General features: G+C 41.2%; 1 protein-coding gene across 1 annotated transcript in view; it reads right to left on the reverse strand.

Annotated features, from left to right (window-relative positions):
• Positions 1-24,972, reverse strand: part of LOC310874104 (protein NLRC3-like) — a gene marked incomplete at its 3' end in the record, with an annotated part of 86,680 nt that overhangs the window by 29,169 nt on the left and 32,539 nt on the right. The window lies entirely within an intron of this gene.

Raw genomic sequence — 24,972 nt, forward strand, 5'->3', positions numbered from 1 at the left:
CAATGACGAGTCATACTTACTCATCTCTTTAAGCACGTAGACCTTGTGGTGAGGTCTTTCGTTGATCTCCACAGAATACAGCCCCATGTCTCCTACGGTCATGTTGTCGATGACCAGCCGTCCAGTGTGTGTGTCCAGTGTTGTGCGGTTTGGAAACGTCCCGTACAAATCCACACCAAAGCCCAGTTCCCAGTCTGCTGCTAGGTTGGCTGTTAAATGACCACAAATCAAAGGTTATTGATACCTGCCTACAGTTTCTCTCTGGTCATCGTAGCTTAGTAAAACATATAAAGTAAAACACTCTATGGCTCTGAGACATGGACACTTTCAAAGAAACTAGAGAAACGGTTGGATGGCACCTTACACCCGCCTTCTAATGAGAGCGCAAAATCTGTCTTGGAAGAGAAGAGCCACCCATCGACTGATCTAATATACGGTAACCTTCCCTGTGTTTGTTTCCCACAGTTTGCCGGTCACTGCTACAGAGCTGACAATGAGGTTATATCTTCCCTTCTTCTCTGGAGTCCTCTCTTCTCTCTCTCTCTCTCTCTCTCTCTCTCTCTCTCTCTCTCTCTCTCTCTCTCTCTCTCTCTCTCTCTACCTCCGTGCTTCCACAGGATGAAGGTGACGTTCGGAACAGAGCGGATGTCTGGTTTCAGTTCCACTCGGATGCCTCTGCCTCGTGGTGGAAGGTACGTCACCTCTTGGTCTGTGGAGAGACACGTAGGTCAGCCAAGTTGAACAGTTAAAGTTATATTCAGTGGTTCCACTTTCACATTCAAATATCACTTATTTCTTTGAGGTTTAATGTTTGTCTTTAGTTCCATGTTCGTTTTGTAAATGCCATTGACAATGAAGGGAAAATGTACGTCATAATGTAACTCATTACGTCGTATTGTCTCTTAATTGTTAATGTTTGTACCGTTTGTTTTACATCACCATTACATCACCTAATCAACATGAGTTGACAAATAATCGAATGCAGAGCATTTCTTGACAGAAAGTAGCTCATGACATTTCTATGGTGGATTTTTTATGAAACAAAAACTTTGCAGATAGAAAGAGGATAATTCAAGCTTTTCGTATATACAGCTGCGATGTCGGTGAGTTTAACATTGTTTAGCCTGAGCTAACGTGTTAGGTTTCTGGTCTAGAGGGGCGGGTCGCGGCTGAGATTTGCGCACGCCCTGATTGGATCTCATCGATCTGTCCGTCACCCCCGGCCCCTCCTCCCCCCCCTAGTGCAGCGCTACGTCACATCATTTGGAACGACGCCCACCCGGAAGGGTTGACTCCCACTTTTAGACCAGAGCGGCCAATGCGTTCCTCCAGGCTTTCAATTTTTGCACCAACAAAAATGAAAGCCTGGTACCGAGGCTAAACATTGTTTAATGCAATCAGACAGGACTTTTCTGTTTGCATGAATAGGCTGTCGAGGCCAGAAAGTAGTTTTTTGCCACTCAGTGGGCGTTCCCGCATAACTTCCAGGTACGAGGATGTCACGCGCTGCATGGATGTTAACCCATTTCGCGTAGATCTGCTATTGAAAAATAGCAGATCTACAAGCTCAGCTAGGAGCTTGTAGGTCTGCTATTTTTCGTGAAAATGTGGTTAAAACGGAGCATGTTGGTCTGATCTGTTTATGTTTATTTTTATTTAACCTTTGTTTAACCAGTAAAAACCACATTGAGACTGAAGTCTCTTTTACACAGTGTGAACTGGCCAAGACAAGAGGCAAAATAAGTGACACAGCTCTGCCAGTAACAAAAAAAATACACAGCAAAAAACAGGACAGACATACAATGTTTTTAGGCCTCGACTCACACTGTTGCAACATGCACACAACATTTGTCTTGTGTGTTGTCTGTGTTTAATGGCCGCCACCAATGCATTTCCAATGGAAGTCACATGGTTTGAGGCGGGGGAGAGGGGGGCACAACGCATCCATCAAACTAAAAATGTTTTGTCAAACCATGTGACTTCCATTGGAAATGCATCGGGGCGGCCATTAACCCATTCTGACTTGAGATCAGATTCATACGAGGTTTCCACTGGACACACACACACTGGTCTGATTAACCCATTCTGACCTGAGATCAGATTCTAAAAAATGTCAGTCGTTCTTCGATTTTTTCAAAAATAGCAGACCTACAAGCTCGTAGCGCGCCACTCGGTGGCGCGCTATGAGCTTGTAGATCTGCTATTTTTCAATAGCTAAAGCATGACATGATGCTAACACCAAAAGGGGTTCCCGTACACTACAGAATGGGTTAAACACGGACAAGACAAATGTTGTATGCATGTATAGTGTGAGTGAGGCCTTGCACTGAGACAGGCTTTACTTCGATTGCTTCCTGTGATGTTGAATATCTCTGCTGTCGGGGAGAAAACCACCTAACTCCAAAATGTCCATTTTTCAGGGAAATGAAAAAAAAACATTTTTCAGGAAATGAAGAAAACCTTATATTTTGAAAACAAAGCAATTCTGCCTCATCAAAGTTGGCGACTTATATGTGACTAAATTTGACTGAGGGACTGCCATTGGATTTTTTTTAATCATATAGCTTCAAATTGACATGTTGGTTGTTCAGTTTGACCCACCAGTTTTGGAGATATGGCTTATAGAGTAATGTCTTGCAGAGAAACAGCGAGTTGAGAAAACACTTCTGTGGTCCCTAGCTACATGTTTAATCATTCATTTCATATTTACATGTCGATTTCAGCTCTGACACTTATTTCAGACATGCTCTAGTATGTGAAGAGTGCCATGTGCTATTAACTCATAAAATAAAATAAAACTCCTCTGGTGAAAAGCTGGAATTTGCGCGATGGCAGTCTCTCGGTCAGATCTGGTCACAATTACTTACATGAGAGAAGAAGTGGTGGAGTTAGCTGTTTTAGCAGACAGTTTGAGGGTCCATTGGTGGTATAAATTTTGTCACACTGAGACTAAACACGTATATTTTACCCAATGTAAAATGTTACATTCATTCTCTCTCTCTCTCTCTCACACACACACACACACACACACACACACACACAGAATTCTCCAACTCCCAGAGGGCCGTGCAGCAGCAGAGCCGGGAGAGAACTCCAACTCCCAGAGGGCCGTGCAGCAGCAGAGCTGGGAGAGCACATGGCAGAGCAAAACAGTCCAAGGACGGACAGAGAGCTGAGGGCTGGACGGAGCTGGACCCCGAGGACTGACTGGAGACAAGGTAGTCACTGTTTGGACATTATTCTCCCTTTGGGACGTTTGGTGTTGTCTTTGAAAACTGCCTCATGTTGGCCTAAATACACCTGAGTTCATTAAATACACCTGAGTTAATTAAACACACCTGAGTTCATTAAACACACCTGAGTTCATTAAATACACCTGAGTTAATTAAACACACCTGAGTTCATTAAACACACCTGAGTTAATTAAATACACCTGCGTTCATTAAATACACCTGAGTTAATTAAATACACCTGAGTTCATTAAACACACCTGAGTTCATTAAACATACCTGAGTTCATTAAACACACCTGAGTTCATTAAACACACCTGAGTTCATTAAATACACCTGAGTTAATTAAATACACCTGAGTTAATTAAATACACCTGAGTTAATTAAATACACCTGAGTTAATTAAATACACCTGAGTTCATTAAACACACCTGAGTTCATTAAACACACCTGAGTTCATTAAACACACCTGAGTTCATTAAATACACCTGAGTTCATTAAACACACCTGAGTTCATTAAATACACCTGAGTTCATTAAATACACCTGAGTTCATTAAACACACCTGAGTTCATTAAATACACCTGAGTTCATTAAATACACCTGAGTTCATTAAATACACCTGAGTTCATTATCTGTGAAAGTTGAACCTCATTAAACCCTGGATTTATCCTGTTTGTTCTGCACTGCCTCGCACTAGCCTGCTCTGTAGCTCTCATGATGACATCACTAGCCTGCTCTGTAGCTCTCATGATGACATCACTAGCCTGCTCTGTAGCTCTCATGATAACATCACTAGCCTGCTCTGTAGCTCTCATGATGACATCACTAGCCTGCTCTGTAGCTCTCATGATGACATCACTAGCCTGCTCTGTAGCTCTCATGATGACATCACTAGCCTGCTCTGTAGCTCTCATGATAACATCACTAGCCTGCTCTGTAGTTCATGATGACATCACTAGCCTGCTCTGTAGCTCTCATGATGACATCACTAGCCTGCTCTGTAGCTCTCATGATGACATCATAATATGTTGTTATCATCATTGTAGTATCTGGGAACCCAAATACTAGTACCATGTAGCCTATACCATGTGGAACCAGGTAAATACTAGTACCATGTAGCCTATACCATGTGGAACCAGGTAAATACTAGTACCATGTAGCCTATACCATGTGGAACCAGGTAAATACTAGTACCATGTAGCATATACCATGTGGAACCAGGTAAATACTAGTACCATGTAGCCTATACCATGTGGAACCAGGTAAATACTAGTACCATGTAGCCTATACCATGTGGAACCAGGTAAATACTAGTACCATGTAGCCTATACCATGTGGAACCAGGTAAATACTAGTACCATGTAGCCTATACCATGTGGAACCAGGTAAATACTAGTACCATGTAGCCTATACCATGTGGAACCAGGTAAATACTAGTACCATGTAGCATATACCATGTGGAACCAGGTAAATACTAGTACCATGTAGCCTATACCATGTGGAACCAGGTAAATACTAGTACCATGTAGCCTATACCATGTGGAACCAGGTAAATACTAGTACCATGTAGCCTATACCATGTGGAACCAGGTAAATACTAGTAGGGGAGACGGGGGTAATGTGAGACACTTTTTACATTTGCTCCCCTGTAGGCGAGCTAAAATGATATATCAGTCACATTTACATATTTCCCATTCATTTGGGATGTTTCCTAAAAATGGAAATGATTAGAATGAATCCAAGACAAAGGGCAGTGAACATATGATTGTTTTAAAAAAAGTGGTCAGGTGTCTCACTTTACCCCAGGGCTGGGGTAAAGTGAGACAGACCATCAAAATCAATGGGGTAAAGTGAACCACTTATTCTTTTCACTTTAAAACTACCATAAAAACACTTGTTTTAACAGTTAGAACACTGACAGCTAGCTTGACAACCACACATTCCAAAACTAATGTCAGACTAGTAACAGAATCATGGGAATTGGTCATTAACCACATTTTCTTTCTAAACACTTGAAAGTAAGTCTGAACAGAATCAAAGACAACATTCTGTAATTCAAAATGTTTTAATTAACATTCAAATGATTAGAATACAACACACACGCACACAATTCACATCTCTACAAAAAGCAACACTTGCTAAAAGAGATAAACGTTTCTCTCGGTCGAAGACCGGGAATGTATCTGTGTCACTTTAGCATAGTAGACAGCAATTGGGTTCGGAACACTTGACCCTTAGAGCAGGCTAGTAGGGGCTCAGCACCATCAGAACCAGCTAGAACAGCTACAGCTACAACTAGGTCTACTCTTCATTCCAGCCAAGGTTACAGTTTGTAAATACATCAACGATGTGATTATAATCCATTTCTAATGGATGAAGCCTTGGCCTGGAAGAGAGGTTATCAGGTGGTCTCCAAACGTCTTAGAGTGTTTCAACCCTCAACAACTACACTCTCCAGTTGGCGGGTCAGCAGTGATTTGGCCAAGTCACTGCCCCTCTCCTCCATGCACCCAGCTATAGACAAATCTGTGGAGGGGCGCCCCGGGCACAGCCATCACTGAGGTGAAACCAGCTATAGCATTGGCCACACCCGGCCAACAGGGAACGCAGTGACCTGCTGGCCAGGTGCAGCAAACCAGTGCTGACCACACCCCAGCGACCAGCTCGCCCAGGGAACCCCCCGAAGATCCGCCCACTGTCCTTTCTGTCATGCCTGAACCAACAGGAGGCTCCCTCGGCCTTGTGTGTTCTTGGGGGACTACAGGCACTGAGGTCTCTAGGACTATGGTTTGCCTCATGCCTAGGGTTCTCCTACATCTCACCAGACTGTTCGTCTGTGCAATGTGCATGTGTCCATCCTTGTCCAGTGTCCACACTTAGCCTTACTCTGGTGTATTTGAGTCAAAGAAGCCTTCTCTGAGTCGGTGTCACTGGCATTGTTGTTGTCGTTGAATCTGTCCTATCGAGTCTCCCTTCCTCCCCTCCTCTCGGGAGACTCTGGGGGTATTGCTTATTTGTACGTTCTGTAGCTTGCTTGGTGCCCTCTTGCGAGTGCTGCGACAGGGGTTGCTGGCCCCTGTTACCCCGCCAGTCTTTCCTGGAGGTCAGCTGTCTCTCCAGCGTCACTGACCTTCCTCGGTTGCCATCCAGACTTTCCTGGAAGTCACTGGTTTCTAAAGGTGAGGATTTGCTCTCTCTGTGTGGTTCCTCCACGCTGTTTAGGTTGTGGCAGCTTCTTCGCCACATCACATTTCAGAACATGTGCCACATCGTTTTCCTTTATAGCAAATGTGGGTCTCTCCCATGCTTTCGTGTTTCCCAGGATTCTTCTGATAATTTGTGCAATTGTGCATATATTTCTGGTGAATTATCTTCTTTTCTGCCTTGTAGGCCGTGTTGGGACCCATGAAAAAGTGCTTAGAAAATGAGTTTCGTTCCCATGTCAAGCGAACTACGCATTCAATGCATTTTTTCATAGATAATACCCTTCTAGACTTTGGGTAAAAAGTTCTACTCATAAAAACCTGCTGTTTTTTTTTTATAGCCATAAATGTATAAACAGTTTATAACCAAAAAACGAAAATCGTGTGCTGCTGTTTTTGCTTGTAAAATGTGTTTTTGGCAACAATTTTTTTTCTCTCAAATGTCAAATGCATATACATAACATCTGACATAAGTATTGGTGCCTTTAGTTTACTCAGTCATATGTGAATTTATATCATGAAATGTAGCATATTTGTTAAAGAATATGCTTCAACTTAAGTGTTTGCCACACAGTACAATGAAACCTACACAGTAAATTGTGTCAAGAGCTTATGTTTCATACATAGAAAATGTCTCATCCTAATGTGTAATGAAAGGTAGAAAAGAAAATCAGGGCACCTTGGACCAACATGGCAGAAAATCTATCAAAATGTTACCACGCCCCCTAAATTGGAATAATGCAACAAATGGACAAGACTAAGAATTAAAGTAGTAGAGGTCAGAATTATTACAACATATGGTATGAAACATTTATTTATTTACAAGTGGGTCACAGCAAAGGGTCACAGCATCTGTCATCTGTACATCCACCCCCCCGGCCAAGGAAATATATGAAAATTGAAAATACAAAATAACATACAAATGCATAATAATTGTTGAAAAAAAAGTAGTAGGCCTACATGGTAACATGTTGGGTTACTCATCCCTATCACTTTCATCAGAGTCATCATCCCATGTAGGCCTACCTCTTTCTTCTGTTTCCTTTGACACATTTTCACAGTCCTGGCAGTGACATAAATCAGTGCAAAACAGTTTTGCAGACATACATGAACATCTTTCAGTCTCACATTTGCTTTTTTTGCAATTACAGTGGACTACCTGCAACACACTATCAGGGGCAGGATTTCTAGTCATCCATTGTACTGTTAACTCCCCATCCTCCATGACCCATCCACTGCCAATGGGTGAAGGAGCACACATCCTACTAGTCAGAGAACGTCTCATCACTGCTGCTTGGTAGTTTGCCCTTTTGCAATGTTGGTGGAGAGCATCACTTGTTGGGGGAATGTACAGTTCTGGCAAAGCTGATGATGCCGTACAGAATGATTTGTACCTTGCATCATTCACGTTTTTGGCAGATGATTGGCCATACAGGTAGCACACATATTTGCTCAGTGTGTTGAAAGTTGACTGGTCAAGGTTAAAACTGCTGCCAAGATGAACCTGCTTGGCTTACCTCAGTTGACTCAAAGAATGCCAAAGAGGTAACCTAAAAGTTCCTCAGACAGATTGAGGCGCAGCTTCCTCAGTGTAAGCAGAAGTCTCTGAGTATCACTAAGTGACTGTTTTGCAGGAGGTGGTAAACTTGGTGACACAAAATTGAACAACAACATGAAAGTCCTGTGAAGAATTTCATTTTGCTGTCATCAAATTCTGAAGGATCAAGAGTACGATGTTTCAACTCACTTTCTAATTTGTTGACTTTATCCCTAAGTGATTGACATTCAGCATTTAAAGATTTAATCTGTTCATGTAATGAGGCAATGTCATTTTGTGTTTCCTCTGTCTGGACCCCAATGCCTGGGACTTCAACAACAGTCTGTACCTCTGCTGTACTTCGATCAGTGATGGAGGTGAAACCAAATAACCTTGGCACGTAGTCAGGATGTAGAGGATCATCACTCTTTTCCCCTTAAATAACAAAAACAACAAAAACATTTACTAGAAATATGATATTAATTTGTTTACATATATGGGGTGTTTTCACATATGTCCTGTTTCAGACATCAGCCTCAAAACAAACTCATCCGGGACGGGGCTGCCAAATCATTGTGAGATTATTTTTTTACATTAACCACTGGAACAATAGCATCCCTATTCTGGAGGGAACATTTGCAGAAAATAGCAGATCTACAAGCTCACAACATTGTTGGTGTAGAGCAGGGGTAGGCAGCTTTAACCACGGGTGCTAAGGGTGACCACTGGCACACACTGGAAATGCCAGTGTCTCACTCTAATGCCAGTCTGGCATTAGAGTGAGAGAGGATTAGCCTGCATGTCTGTAACTGTGTACAAATGGAACCAATGGACCCCATTGGACCCCAAATGGACCCTTCTTAGGAACCAAATGGACCTTACAGGTCTGTAACTCTGAGAGATGGAACCAAATGGACCCTTACAGCCTGAGTGTACAAATGGACACATGCAGGTCTGTAACTCTGACACTATGGGTCCATTTGGTTCCATTCGTACACTCTCAGAGTAAGTCCATTTGTGCAATAACAATCAAACGTTATGTGGGTCCTTGAAAAAAACAAACAAAAAAAGTTTGATATTAAACCACTGTAGTGGTTATCAGTGGACTCTTAATGTGTCATATAAATCAGTGTCATACGATATTCTGAGGGAAACCATGGAGACTTAACATTCAGTAACTGCAGGGTGTGTTGATCAATAAGAACATTAACATTAAAGTCTTTCCACGGACTCACGTAACATGTTGATGAGTAATTACTCCTGACCAGATCTCTTTCCGGGTAACGGACTATGTTAATCCACTAATTGGTCCACAAGAAGAGAACTCCGTTAGGTTCGTTTAAAACGGGACATTGTGTGAAAAGGCCCTTTTACATTGAACGTATGGTTTTACAAAAAAAGCAACATACCTGACACAAAGTGAAAGTGGCACCCCCAAATCCATGTAGCCCTGAAACATGACTACATCGGCTAAGTGCAGCGATCCATTTACTTCTTTTTTCTTTACATTTCGGCAGTCTGTAAAAGGATAGCTCCGAGTTCTTTTTTAATCTGTTTGTACAGTCAATCGCACAACGGCTCTTTCCCATTTTCCCAGTTTAGAGAATGAAAACAGCGTCGCAACAGTGAGTTGCTAGGTTGCTATGGACAACAAAAAGTTCTTCCGCATACGAAGACGTTACGCGCATACTCAAGGGAATAAAGCGGCTACGCGATTGGTCCACGTGACCAAAACCACACCACTCCCCTTGCACATATTATTACGCCTTGTAAGAAATAGTCCCGTTTTAGATCGCGGATTATAAAATAACTGCAGCGTCGGACGAGTAGAACTTTTTTATTTAGACTGTCTACCTATAAATCTCTTTTATGGAGAAAAAATTGTGTAGTCCCCCTTCCGTGGGAACGGACCTGAACGAAAAGGGACCTCACAACACGGCCTACTTGCTCTCAGCGGCTGCCTTCTCCATCTCTACAAGGGCGGTTCCACCCCAGGTTGTCTTTCTGGTGTATCTTGGCATTTTCTACAATGTTTATGACATAGAAAATAAAACATATGCAATGTAATATTAGATTAAAATATGTTTAAAACTGAACTTAACTTGTGCCTCATGGTGGGGTAATGTGAGACAGTGTCTCGCTTTACCCCAGAGCATTTGTCTCACTTTACCCCACACCCACATTTTGGTAAACAGGACCTCTTTTAGCAATACAGGCTAATCTTCAGCTAGCAGCAATCTCATGGATGTATATGATGGTAGTTCATCAATGTGTATGATTTAAGTTTTTCTACCTGAATTAATTTGCTTTGACACAACAGCTGATTATGTTGACGACAAGAAAATTAACTTTTACATGCAAAAAACATATTTTTGTGAAAAAAACATGCTTACCACAGCACAATAAGGTCCTCTCCTCCATGGCAGGTAGGAAATGGGAGGGGCTTCAACATATAATGGTCACATGACACAAATGTCTTGTGGTCATGTGATACAGGGCGTGTCTCACATTACCCAGTGTCTCACATTACCCCCGTCTCCCCTACCATGTTTTTCAAGCACAAACTTTCAAGCACAAACTAAATACAAAGACTGTTAACTGTGAGTGGACGACCCGATTAAGCATTACTCTTGTTTACAAGAGGGTCCACCATGTTCAATTCATCAAAACATTTAGAGACGTACAAATAGACACTTCTATATAGCCAAAGAACAGAACAGGAATTCATCATAAAGGAGGTAAAAAAGGGAAAATAAACATATACAGTGAGGGGGAAAAGGGGTGTGGGGGGGGATTCAAATTTTACGGGGGCCAGTTTCGAATTGCAGCCGTCCAGCGGTTTTGAAGGAGTCAAGGGATTTGCATGTCTTAATGACTGTTGGTAGGGCGTATGTAGTCCAAACATGACTAATTAACCCATGAATCGAACAACACAGATCGATACAACCCATGCATAAGTAAATATGATTTGTTCATATCGTTACACAATGCACACCATTAACTTCTAGTCTAGTTGTGGTGGAAATTTAGAATGTCATACGTGGAAAACAATTATACAATTAAAGATACACTTGATGTGGTTACTGCCTCATCATCTCAAGTGACCAGCTGCCACCATGTCTAATTAGGCCACTGTAGCTATGCACCTACCTATTCCAAAATAGAGTCATTCGACTCTCTCCATGGGCTCATGGAGAGAGTCGAAGCCACACCTGTCAGTTGTCATGTTGTAGTTAGTGCTACATATATCCATTTGTTACCTTTGCTCCGGATCCAAGAAAGGACATGTTTAGATCATCTATGACTGACTGTCAATGCTATTCTGGAGTGTGGGTGAGTGAGAATAAAGGGGAGAGATTGGAGGAGAAAGAGGGGATTGGAGGGAGAGATTGGAGGGAGAGATTGGAGGAGAGAGAATGGAGGAGAGAGGAGTGTGGAAGTATGTTGGTTTGCTATGCTGTACATTGACCGGAGATATGAAAATAAAGAACGAGCCTGAAACTATGAAGAGATGGAGTCCTGTGTCCTGATATTCTTCTTTCTGCTGAGATTGTGAGTCATAATTGCTCCTACAATTTGGCGACGAGGATGGGATGAATGTTTTGTTGTACTTGACAGCAAACACTTCATTCAAAGAACAATGGGGGCAAAATCCAGCACTAGAAAGAAATTGAAACAGGACTTAAAAGACCAACCAAAGAGAAATTGAAACAAGACTTGACGGAACAACGACTACAGGAGAAAACGCTACTACAACAGATGGCGGACCAGCGGGTTGACCAGCAACATCGCTACTTAATACGTGAAAAGCAGCTGGACTTCCAGATGGAGGTGATGAACGAAGCACAAGAAAATGTGACACGCTTACAGCAAGAGCTTGAAAATGCAGTGATGCAATTAGCAGAGCAACACCGCTACAATGCAATACTGGAGGCACTCAACACCGTTCCTGTCGATGAAGGCCGGGGAGATGACACATATGCAACCAACACGATTCCTAACAACGGGGGAGAAGATGACAACGGAGATGACCAAGACCATTATGTAACCAACACGATTCCTGACAACGGAGCAACAGATGACGACGCGTATGCCACACCTGACGACGGAGGGCTACCAAGGGCTGTCCAGGGACTGTCGCTCAATTTGGGGACGGCTTCGGGATCAGATTACATCAACCAGGCGCCCTACCAACGACGCCTCCAGATGCCCACAGCCGCACCACTGTTTTGTAAAATCCCCTTCTGGATGAGACATCACCGACCACCACAGTTTGGTCCCCTTCAACCGCCACAGCGGGCCGCGCCACACAACCAACGCCAAAGAGATCAGCCCCAGCCAGATGACGCTGCCAGAATAAGGCAGGAAAGGGGGGGCAGGAGAAAGAGGCACCGGTATTACGCACGCAGTTTGGGACACGATGTTTGCTGTTTCTACTGTTTCAGACCAGGACACAAGCAGCGTGAGTGTCCACTTCAACAGGAAGCCTGGAAATGTCGTAATATATAGGCTAAATGTCAATATTGAGATATCAAAAGGAATTTGTTCGATCTAATACTATGTGGTTTAAACTAAATTAGTCTTACTTCATTCAAGCAAGTACAAAATGTATCCACAATCATAATATGTGAGTTAGTCCATTAGTTTCAAGGTGTTACATCAATAATGTGGAAGCTATTATTCCTAATGGTTTAGTAGGGTTAAAATCTCTAAATATTATTTGGTCCATCAATCATTTTAATCTTACGAAGTTATAGCCATTATAGATCTGTATTTTTAGTCATTCATAAAGTTTCACGCGAGAAAAGTGCAAATGACGATTTGTCCACGCTGATATTGAAATGAGGGACTGAAACTATAACATACGTATTTGTGAGAACTACTAAAAAAAACCTGGCCACATAGTGGGTAGGCAAAACATCTGAAGAAAAAGTGAACTTACGTAAAAATTAAATAGGTCCCATCTGTAGGCTAACTGAAGTAATAATTTATTACATACGTATTTGTGAGAACTACAAAAAAAAACCTGGCCACATAGTGGGTAGGCAAAACATCTGAAGAAAAAGTGAGCTTACGTAAAAATCCTAATTGGAGTAATATGATAAGGAAAATGTTGGTCTGACATTATCAATAAATGTAAAATAACAGTCTCATGTTATTTGATTTGATAAAAATAATATCAATGTAAAATAGCAGTCGCATGCTATTTGATAAGAGAAACCCCACCTTGTTTTAAATATTAGGAGTGAAATCTGTTACAAAACTAATGTCTGACAATCAGTCAGCATCTCTTCCCTGTTTAGCTAGCAGGGGAGAGCAGAGAATTTGTTTGTCTATCTGTCAGGCCTGTCTGTCTGTTTGTGAGAGAAAGAATGTCACTATTTTATCTGGGTGTGAAGAAGCAACCAGAGTGATAGGGAACATTCATTCCAAAGTATTTAATCATTTACATTCTATCCTAAAGTAACCCATTTTAAAAGTCTTAAGATCCTACCTTAATCACCATTTGAATCATGTCAATTCAAATTTAAGTTTTTTTCAAATTTGTGTGATGAACAAGTTCATTTTATTTTAGAAGTGCAGTGTGGAAAAGGGAAAAAAAAGAATAAAATAAAATAAACATTATTTACCTTAGATGTGAAGTGTGCAAGAAATATAATGTAAGAATAAATAATGAAGCCTTCTTTATCTCAGACTTAAGATCCCATGTAAACATCCATCATTAAAAGAAAAAAATGATAAATAATGATCTATCAATGTTACCAAGCAGAAATCTAAACGAATTATCTGTAATATTTGTCATTCTATAAATCTCCTGGGCTATGTAAATTACTCATAATTTCCAAAATGAAAAGCTGTGGAACTGTGGTGGAAATTTAGAATGTCATACGTGGAAAACAATTATACAATTAAAGATACACTTGATGTGGTTACTGCCTCATCATCTCAAGTGACCAGCTGCCACCATGTCTAATTAGGCCACTGTAGCTATGCACCTACCTATTCCAAAATAGAGTCATTCGACTCTCTCCATGGGCTCATGGAGAGAGTCGAAGCCACACCTGTCAGTTGTCATGTTGTAGTTAGTGCTACATATATCCATTTGTTACCTTTGCTCCGGATCCAAGAAAGGACAGGTTTAGATCATCTATGACTGACTGTCAATGCTATTCTGGAGTGTGGGTGAGTGAGAATAAAGGGGAGAGATTGGAGGAGAAAGAGGGGATTGGAGGGAGAGATTGGAGGGAGAGATTGGAGGAGAGAGAATGGAGGAGAGAGGAGTGTGGAAGTATGTTGGTTTGCTATGCTGTACATTGACCGGAGATAATAGAACGAGCCTGAAACTATGAAGAGATGGAGTCCTGTGTCCTGATATTCTTCTTTCTGCTGAGATTGTGAGAGTCATAATTGCTCCTACATAGTCCAATTAAGTCCAGTCCTGTAAAATCAGTTTATTTGGCATAACTATTATTGTGAAGTGAAATGTGAAATGTCACAAATCAAACATACTTGAATGCATCTGACAGTGACATTTAATAATGATCTATATTACATTACATTTACATACATGTATTTGTACAGCACTTTTCATGACATGAAGTTCAGCTCAAAGAGCTTTACAGAGCAATAAGAATCACACCTGTTTGAAGCGAGGGGCGCTCTCGTCGTCATACTGTATACACCATCTCATTCCGGCCAATCACAATGTGCGTTTGACGGGTTCATGGGTATCTTAGTGAAGTATTTAGACGGGTTCATGGGTATCTTAGTGAAGTATTTAGACAGGTACATGGGTATCTTAGTGAAGTATTTAGACGGGTTCATGGGTATCTTAGTGAAGTATTTAGACGGGTTCATGGGTATCTTAGTGAAGTATTTAGACAGGTACATGGGTATCTTAGTGAAGTATTTAGACAGGTACATGGGTATCCTAGTGAAGTATTTAGACAGGTACATGGGTATCTTAGTGAAGTATTTAGACAGGTACATGGGTATCTTAGTGAAGTATTTAGACAGGTACATGGGTATCTTAGTGAAGTATTTAGGCAGGTACATGGGTATCTTAGTGAAGTATTTAGACGGTTTCATGGGTATCTTAGTGAAGTATTTAGACAGGTACATGGGTATCTTAGTGAAGTATTTAGACAGGTACATGGGTATCTTAGTGAAGTATTTAGACAGGTACATGGGTATCTTAGTGAAATATTTAGACAGGTACATGGGTATCTTAGTGAAGTATTTAGACAGGTACGTGGGTATCTTAGTGAAGTATTTAGACAGGTACATGGGTATCTTGGTGGTGTAGTGAATCTTGTGGACCAGACCCATTGCAAGTTGCTGTACTCTGTCATCAACCCTAAGCCATTCCAGCCTGTCAAAGTGGGCAGGGGTGAGGTGGGTTCGGGGAGTGAGGCCAAGTAGTAGCCTTGTTTTAAGGGCTGATCGTACATTAATAAATATGTACAGGTTCACAAAGGTTCTCATTAATCTGTAGATTAATATTGTAATGAAAGTGTGGGGCTCTTGGGAATCAAGAGGATGAATTATAATGATTCAAATAACACGGCCCGAAAAGCTCCATTCTCTTGTAAAAATAAAAACAATTTAACCCATTTAGGCCTGACGTCGAAATGTATAAAATGTCTTCTAAATTCTGACAGTTTTCTGAAATACCTATATGTTTCTGTATCAGTGGTGCTCAATATTTCATGTCAAGGACCCCAACAATTATATGTAATTGGCCATCGACCCCCATCTGAAAATAATATGTTGTTCCAGGGACCTCCCCAGTAGCAAAGATTTGAGTTAAAATGTTCACTCTGTAATAATATATATTCAAAGATTCGAGGCACATTCTCACGATCAACAGCTAAAGTATAACTTTAAAACACCACAAGGGGTTTCCCGCCCCCGCCCCAAAATGGCTTAATTAAATGCAAATTACTTACAGATCTTTAAGGAGAGAAGACTCGTATTCCTGGAGAGCTTTGTACAAAGTGTCTCTGGCTGTGCTGGAGGTCAGGAGAGCATAGATTGCCCTCATCTTGTCCCGAGTGGTGGTCTTGGACTCCACAATGCTGTAGCCCTCATTGTCTATGATGCCCTTCTCAAAGAGTACATCTAGGATGGGACCCACATTCCTCACCTTGTCAACCAGGGAACGCCGATGTTGGTCCACAAAGTGTTTCGCTGAAGTTAAGGAGGATTGAACGTTGAGTTGTTGGTTTTCATTTGACATTGTTTTAAAATGGAAAGTGCCATATAGGAGCTAACAATTCTTATTCTAAAAATTGCAGTAAAGTGATACAGTTTGTTTAGAAGTACTCGGATACATATCGGTGAGTAATCAGAGTAAAAGTACTTGGTAAGGGGACCGGGTGAGTATGGTAGCTAGGGCCCCTTAGGCTCGGCCAACAGGTAGGTACACAAGCATTTATACTCTGATTTCTCTCTATCTACAGGGTGGCCGTGTCGATACGACAACGGCAGTCAGGGGGTTAACAGAAAACTGAGCACTCTATTTTCTAACGGTCTTCTTTCACCGGTGCAAGGCGGGCTCTTGCCAACTTAAAGTCTCTTCAAAGGGTGAACTAAACATAACACAGCCTGTCTTCGTTCACAGGTTTACTGTGACATTTTAACTAGAATGTACAGCCTTGGATAAACATCAACAAGATCCTCTTCGTTCACATTCTTCAGCGCTAGTGTGACACAGGTAACTATATGTCTTTTATTCAGTTAACATCAACAAGGTGCTCTTCAGTTAACATCAACGAGGTGCTCTTCATTCACAGTTCTTCTTATCCTTAGCTTCTCAAGCGTCGGTAAGTGCCTCTTCTTAGTCAACGTGTGATAGTGAAAGAACGTTCGTCTTACTGTGACCTTAACGTGCGGTGGTCTGCCGGTGGATACTAGGGTCCCGTCTTCTGCTACTCGTCCCCGATCCGAGTCAGGAGGGTCTCCCGGTATGCACCGCTTTCCAAGCGACACTTGGTTCAGCCCCACTCCTACAAGCCTGATGAGGTGAGAATACAAGCGTACATTGAGTGGTGGTACAAGCGATCAAACAATGTGTTTAGGTCATATGTCTGGATCCATAAAGGTGAGCAGTGTGAACTTACCATCCAACGCCAAGTGGACGGCATATGCTGCCTGCGCGTCTTGGTGTGTAGCAGCGAGTGATACTGCTAGGCGTGAGGGTCGTTTATAAAGGGCGCGGCTGACAGGTTGCGGCTGCCGTTAATTGCTAACACGGGCGGCGGCTGGAATTAGACGCAGCTGGTTTAGGACTGCTCTGGGATAGTAGACAGCGTCTATGACACGGCCGTGGGCGTGCCGGGTCGGCACTTGTCTGGTTGCCATAGGAACGCGCCCCTCCCACTGTGGCGAGACCTGACACACTCCACAATATATATATATATATACATATATAGGCCTATATATATTGAACCACTGATACAGACAATATGAGGTTTTTCAGAAAACCGTTTTTTGGGCTTGTTTATAAAGTGTAGTTGTTGCTTATTTAGGCTGGTTGTTTAAACCTGTGATTCTGCTCAAACATTGACATAAAGCCAAGGACCCCCATGTATTTGTGCACACGGACCCCCATCTGAAAAATGTTTTGTGCCAGTTTTTAAAAATGTATTTGTATAAAACAAAAACTATTTAGGAAAACATCTGATCTACAGCTCACCGCGACACATTGTGAGCTTGTAGATCTGCTATTCTTAAGTAGCTGCCGATGTATAGTATATAAATATTCAGTATTATAGACAGTATACAGCTCATTTGTGGAGTGTGGCTTATTTTCATAGAACTGATTGCTTATTGCTCTCACACAATCTGGCAACACCGGTTGTTACGCTGCTGTGTGTAACAGCTGGAGGCGAGAGGAAGGCGTTGCCAGATTGTTTGAGAGAAATAATAGTTTTTGTTTTATACAAATAAAAAATAAAAAAACTGGCACAGAACAAGATCCGTGTGCACAAATACATGGGGGTCCTTCATGTCAATGTTTGATCAGAATCACAGGTTTAAACAACATTAGGGAACAAGCCTATATAATGCAACCTACAACTAGTAAACTACCAATATCTTCAAGCAACTTTACTGAAAAACAAGCCAAAGATAAGAAAGAAACCTCCCCCTCCTCTCATTGCGAGTTGTGACATTCTCTAACTCTGGCGAAACCTCACCCCCCCCCTCCCCCCCTCTCTCTCTCTTTCAACACTCTCTCCCTCTCCCCTTACTCATGATTGGGAGTGATGCTGCAGTTCTGACTGCTTGCTGATTGCATTAAACAACGTTAAACAATGTTAAACTCACTTTGCATGTTGCTTTGACACTAGATTTTGCAATGGAAATTAATGGTCTCACTATTAGTAGCCTAACTAGAAAATTCGCAATTTAAAAAAATTGCAGAGTGTGGTTGCCGCAGTGGCTTACATATGCCCCTTCCACTAGTATTGCCAGCCAATTACAATTTCAAGTCACGCCTTAGATCATGCGTAAGTAATTCGGAGGGGATTTAACCCCCGAAATTCATGTTTTTGCGACAAACGGTTACATTTCTCGCATTTGCGGCGCCCCCTATGGATGAAAATGGAATTGCTTTTAGAACTTGGTTGATTGAACCACCCCGGACATGTGATTCAAATTTGGGATGGATTGGACATTCCGTTCGTGATTTATGGCATTTTTGTGATATAGGCCCCTCCTACTAACTTCGGAAGACGATTACGGCCGAACGATACGCACTACCAAAATTCTGCATTTGGTGTTTTAATCGGATATGTCCAGAGATCATGTGTGCCGATTTCTGTGAGATTTGGACAAAATATGTAGGAGGAAAAGCAAAAAGTTTGTTTTGGACAAAATTCAAAATGGCGGAAAATCCATCATGGCGGAAATGGGCGTCCAGGGAAGGAATCCAGGGAAAAAATAATTTTGATTTTACGACCTACGGTTCAAGAGTTATAAGCCAAAAGGTAAAGTGGGCTGTTATAGCGCCACCATGAGGCCGACCTATAAAATTATAATTTTAATTAATTTTAGTCATAATTAAGAAATATCCCTAAAAGTTTTGTAACTATAGTGATTACAGTCTCCGAGGAAAAAATACTTGAATGTGATTTTTTGCCTTTTCCCATTCATGTCAATGGGGAAATTTAATTCACTAATAAATTCATATCAATTAAACTATACAACATTTCTCTTAACAAAATACAAGCACACGATTCCCGATTCTTCCGGTCAATTTGACATATGGCTCAAGTGCGTACAGCGTACAGTGTGGGAGGTATAAAGCGACAAAAAAAAGACTACTCCAGTGGAATAATACTACGAACTAGAAAGCAGTTCCTGTAGAAACTGCGTGGGCTCGCGTAAAATGCTTTGTGTAAAGTTATTGCCGTGTCAAGTTTGAAACTCGGGGACCGGAGTAATGGTGTTACCATTGGTGTTCTAAATCCATAATCAAAATTTCGGGACTGTAGCATATTGTAAAGAAAAGTAGAAAATGCATTAAAGCTGAAGTAAAAGTTAAAAAAAAGTATGAAAATGTGTAAAAACTATAGTTTAAGCAGAATAAAGTATGTGGAAGTTGTAGAAGTGTTTTTAAAGTTTTTCTTTAAATGTAAATGTAATGTATTTTTTTTTTATTTTTTTTTATTTTTTTTAATTTAAAAAAAAATAAAATAATGCGTGCGTGTGTGCGTGCGTGCACTTGCGAGAGCTGTGTAAAGGCCAGCCAATAGGAAGACAGGGTGTGTGTGTGCGTGCGTGCGTGCGTGCGTGCGTGCGTGCGCTTGCGAGAGCTTTGTAAAGGCCATCCAATTGCACAAATAGCAGACCTACAAGCCCACAAGGTATCGCAGAGCAACTCATTGAGATCTTGTAACTTTAATTTCAGCCCTGTAATTAAGCCCTTATATGTCTCAGCTGTGGAAGTGTAAAAGACAAACAAGTGGCGCGCAACTTGATCTCTTATTTTACAATGGTTCTGAATGGGGGGAAACTATGCCCGAACAAATTGCTCTATCGCAAAAAGTAAAAGTCGAATGCAAATAATTCTTTCGCTGTGAGTGGCCTGAGATATTGAGGTACACCATGTGCGATTGTGGTGTTGGTACGATCGAAAATGTGGTTATAAGAGCGAGTTAAGAATTGTCATCGCAATAATTTCCTCGTAAGATTTCTACAATGGATGTCAATGAGCAGATTGACTGTATTTGTGTCACTTAAAAGGCCGTAGTTCACATTCTGTATGTCTCTGTGTTTTGGTGGTCACATTGTGTGAAAGAGGACATGTGTGGCTACAAAATGACCAAAGGACATGCGTGTAAAGTGAATATCTTGGCCGGGACGGCAATTTGTTTGGTAAATTTTCAAGGAAAGATTTTCTGTTCTACGCACTCTAGTGAAAAAAGCCCGCACTCTAAGTTGGCACTAATTAGGCGAAACGGCCTGCGATTGAACTGCGATTTCGGAAAAACCGTTTAACGTATTCGAATACGGTTTGAACCACGAAAAAGTCCAGAGTCGTGTGAGCTTTCTAAAGTTTAAATCACGTTTCTACGACAAAGTATGCCAGAGTAATGAGGCTGCAAAAGTGAGGTTGATTTAGAGATAAATCCCATACATTGTCAATGGGAGGAAAAAACTATAAATAAAGTTAAATATTTTAAAAAGTATAAACTTTTTCAAAACAACTTTTTCACCAATGAAAGTTCAAAGATAGATGAACATTATAAAGTTTGAATGAAGTTTCAAAGTGAAAGTATGACGGAGTAATAAGAGCTCAAAAAAGTTAACTGTGAAAAATGGGACCTTTCTTCCATCGACTCTCACTATAAAGAATGTAAAAAAAAGTTTAAAAGTTAAAAAGTATAAAAAGTATAAAACTTTGTAAAAATAAAAATACAAGCACACATCACTGCAAAGAGCTGAACAGTTTGAAGTTTGAACTACATTTCTAGTGTAAAGTATGTGGAAGTTATAAGGTCGCAAAAAAACGGCGGAATAAAGAATAAATATAGACTGGCAGTAACTATTGTGTGCTCGCTGTGGCGAGCCCACAATAAAGTGTTACAATTACTAGAGTCTGGTTGCCCCTTTTGGGGCAACCACACTAATTAAGCAACATCAGGAAGAAGCAGGACTCAACCATCAGGATTCGAACTCCATTCTTTATTGTATAATGTCATCACACCAGAGACAGACTAGTGTCTTCCTCCAGAGCTTCCCTCAGCACTCCCCACACACATCCCCAACACATATTCTATACTTTACTTTAACTCCCCACACACATCCCCAACACATATTCTATACTTTACTTTAACTCCCCACACACATCCCCAACACATATTCTATACTTTACTTTAACTCCCCACACACATCCCCAACACATATTCTATACTTTACTTTAACTCCCCACACACATCCCCAACACATATTCTATACTTTACTTTAACTCCCCACACACATCCCCAACACATATTCTATACTTTACTTTAACTCCCCAAACACATCCCCAACACATATTCTATACTTTACTTTAACTCCCCACACACATCCCCAACACATATTCTATACTTTACTTTAACTCCCCACACACATCCCCAACACATATTCTATACTTTACTTTAACTCCCCACACACATCCCCAACACATATTCTATACTTTCAGCAGTGTACAGAGTTTCAGGAGTAACAAGAGATGGTCATTGCGAATGCAATGAGCACTAACTATGAGACCCTGCAGATCATGTCTGTGTGTCTGTCTGTGTCTGTCTGTCCCACTGTGACACCACCCGCCCGCCACCAGAGGGTGCAGCTGTAGCACACACACACACACACACACACGCACGCACACACACACACACACACACACACACACACACACACACACACGCACACGCACACGCACACACAGTAGAAAACTTAAAAAAAATTACTAACTAAAAAGAAAAAAAAAGGACGTAATTTATTCTAATTGTTGTTATTGCAATTTACGAGCTGCGTTCGCTTCCCGCGTTTGAGTGTCTTACTTAAATGGACTCTATTCTATAGTTAACTCACACAGTTTGAAATAGGTTCACATGAGTCGGCAGTCTCTAATGAGTTTGTCAGTGAGGAACAGGTGGTAATTAGAGTGTAGAGTATCATCTACTAGTAGGCTACATTAAAGTAATCAATACCATAGTGTTTATATGCATTTCTTCCACCACAATTTGCCACTCGATGTACCATTCACTTTAAGCATGCGCATACCCTCTATATGATGTTTATGTTTTTTACATAGTATTGCAAATTTGTCACTAACTGTTACATACGCACTCCAATGCAACCTATCTGTTAATCAATCAATCAATCAATCAATATAATGATGTGTCGCTGCCTTCAAATTGCCGATTTATTCAAATATGTAAACCCTATTGAATATGCACAATACAAAGATGATCAATTTGTAATTTATAATAATTAAATGGATTAAATACTGAGAATGTGGAATTTGGCTGATTATTAAATTGTTCACACTTACTTTCTTAATTAGTTTGTTATTTGTTATTAGTTTGTTGTCTAAGCTAACATATAAGACCATATTGTTCAAGGCTGTCTTTACTAGTTCCTTACTAGTTACTCGTTACAAATGAGTGTCATTTGTTCTTGTTCATTCGGTCAGTTATGCACTCTGTAGCAATACATGGTTGCATGACATGCAAAAACAGAACAGATCTACAAGCTATAAACAGACATGCATTGTAGCTTGTAGATCCGTTTTTATCTTTTACCTGTGCATCCCGCTCTGTTACTATATGGGACTTAATGGGAGTTTCGCCTCTTTATGTAGAATCTCTTTGGACAGGTGTAGGTGTTTGAGGCAGAGCCGGGAGAGAACTCCAACTCCCAGAGGGCCGTGCAGCAGGCACCCTCACATGAGGGTGGCCTGGTTACTCAGTAGAGCACTCACCTTTCAACCACAATAGAGTATGTGCATGCATAAAGTGAGTGGCAAAGTGAGTTTAACGTTGTTTAATGCAATCAGATTTCTGTTTGGAGGTATGAGCTGTCAAGGCCAGAAAGTGTTTATTTTTCCCACTCAGGCGTTCCCGCATAACTTCCGGGTATGATGATGATGTCCTGTGCATACCCTCTATGACTATGCCATGGCTTTGATCCTGGGCACCTCCGACTCTGATAAGAAGGCACTTTGACCTACTTACTTGTACTACTTACTGTTATGGAGTCCCATATACTGAAATCATGAATATGACAACCATGCAGACACAATAGCAGGGGTATGGGATTAGCCACTGCAACCACATGGATGTGCTAAAGAAAGATGTTGATGTGGAAAACACAACTGGCTAGAATCGCTAGATGTACTGTATGGGGAATCGAGATAGCTGAAGACGCAGATGAAGGAGTCGATGGACATCAGAGTTGATCTGCACAGGCTCCAAGGTGAGGGCAACTATACTGTAGGTTGCCTGTCAGATCCAGTGTTGCCTCCAAAACTGCCTATTCACAGCCTGTTAGCACATGGAAGAGAGGCAAAGCCAGTGACTTTTGGAGACCAGGAGCATTGCAGATATCATGAACAGGAACGTTCCAGTAGTTATTTCCGCAGCCAAAACCAATCCAGCTGTGTGATGCTTAATGTCTCAAATAAGTGGATTGCAAGAACTACAGTTGATAGACAAATGCCTTTATGGCCATTGGGCCCAGCATGGGCCAGGTACAGAACAATGTTTGTGTCCTTTTCAGGATGGTTTCAAAGCTGTAGTGCAGATACATTGAATCCAGGTTAGTTTGAGAGCACATTTTTCTTGTTTCAAAGCAGCAGTTAACCCTACATGTCATCATCCATGAGCTCATCACTGATAATCCCAAAAAGTCGCTTCTACAGTTACTTAGAAGAAGAAAGTACCAGACATTATTAGGTGTACATGTTGTCATCAATCGCGTGCGTGCATGTGTGCGTGTGGCAAATTATCAATGATTAATTGCTGGTCTGATCTAAACATAATTGTTTCAATTCTAAACAATGTTAATATGTTAGCTGTATCAAAACTACTTACTTACTTATGTTATTGTTTCAATATCTGAAAATTGCATAGGTTGTTTGTTTTGAGTTTAACTCAATCTGGGCGAAAAATTGGTAATAATAAGCAAATGAAAGTGCTCTAGTCTAGATAGATTGAATCATCATAATACACCAAGTTTACCAAGAGTGTTATAGGAAGATTAACAAATAGATTAACAAAAAGATAACAAATCTTCCTATAACTGCCATCTCAGAAATATACGAATTAGGCGTCCACCCAATCATAAAGAAAAGTATTTCAACATGTATCTAATTGTCTAAAAATGTGAAATACACAAGTTTGCATATGTTGATCATCTGGTTTAAACATTACAGCCCACACCGTTTATATGTGGTGGCCATATTGGATTTGGCTGCTGTGGCGACCCCGAAGGTTGCTGACTTGGGTGCCCTAACTAAATCATTAGAGCATGCCCTGGGCTACATCCAGGCCTGTATTGGCCACAGCACATACCAGGCATGTGCCCGGTGGGCTGACCCTCTGGTGGGCCGGTCTGGGCCAAATGTTAAATTAGTTGTCTGTTGGTTGTGTATCATTTATGTTGTATACTGTTAAATGTGGAGGTGTTAAGGGCTTGTATTTCAAGTATTTGTATGGGCCGCGACCCCTGAAAAGTCAGTAGAGTATCTGCGCGCTGGTTGTGGTGGGCCAGTCTGGGACAAATTCCGCGAAAATGTCCGGGCCAAATTTGTGTCTTAGTCCAACCATGGCTACATCTGGGGAAACTTTGGTGATTAGACTGATGTTATCTCCTTAAGGGCCTGGACCATTCATAGAGAAGCAGCAAGCCGTTTGTGGCTGATATTGTAGTTAGGCCATCAGTTTATACCACAGGCATGCAATATTATTTTTAAGCAGTTTCTTCACAAGTATTATGGAGTTGGTTAC

Source organism: Protomyctophum parallelum, assembly GCF_964188405.1.
Source record: "Protomyctophum parallelum genome assembly, chromosome: 17".
Classification (NCBI taxonomy): domain Eukaryota; kingdom Metazoa; phylum Chordata; class Actinopteri; order Myctophiformes; family Myctophidae; genus Protomyctophum; species Protomyctophum parallelum.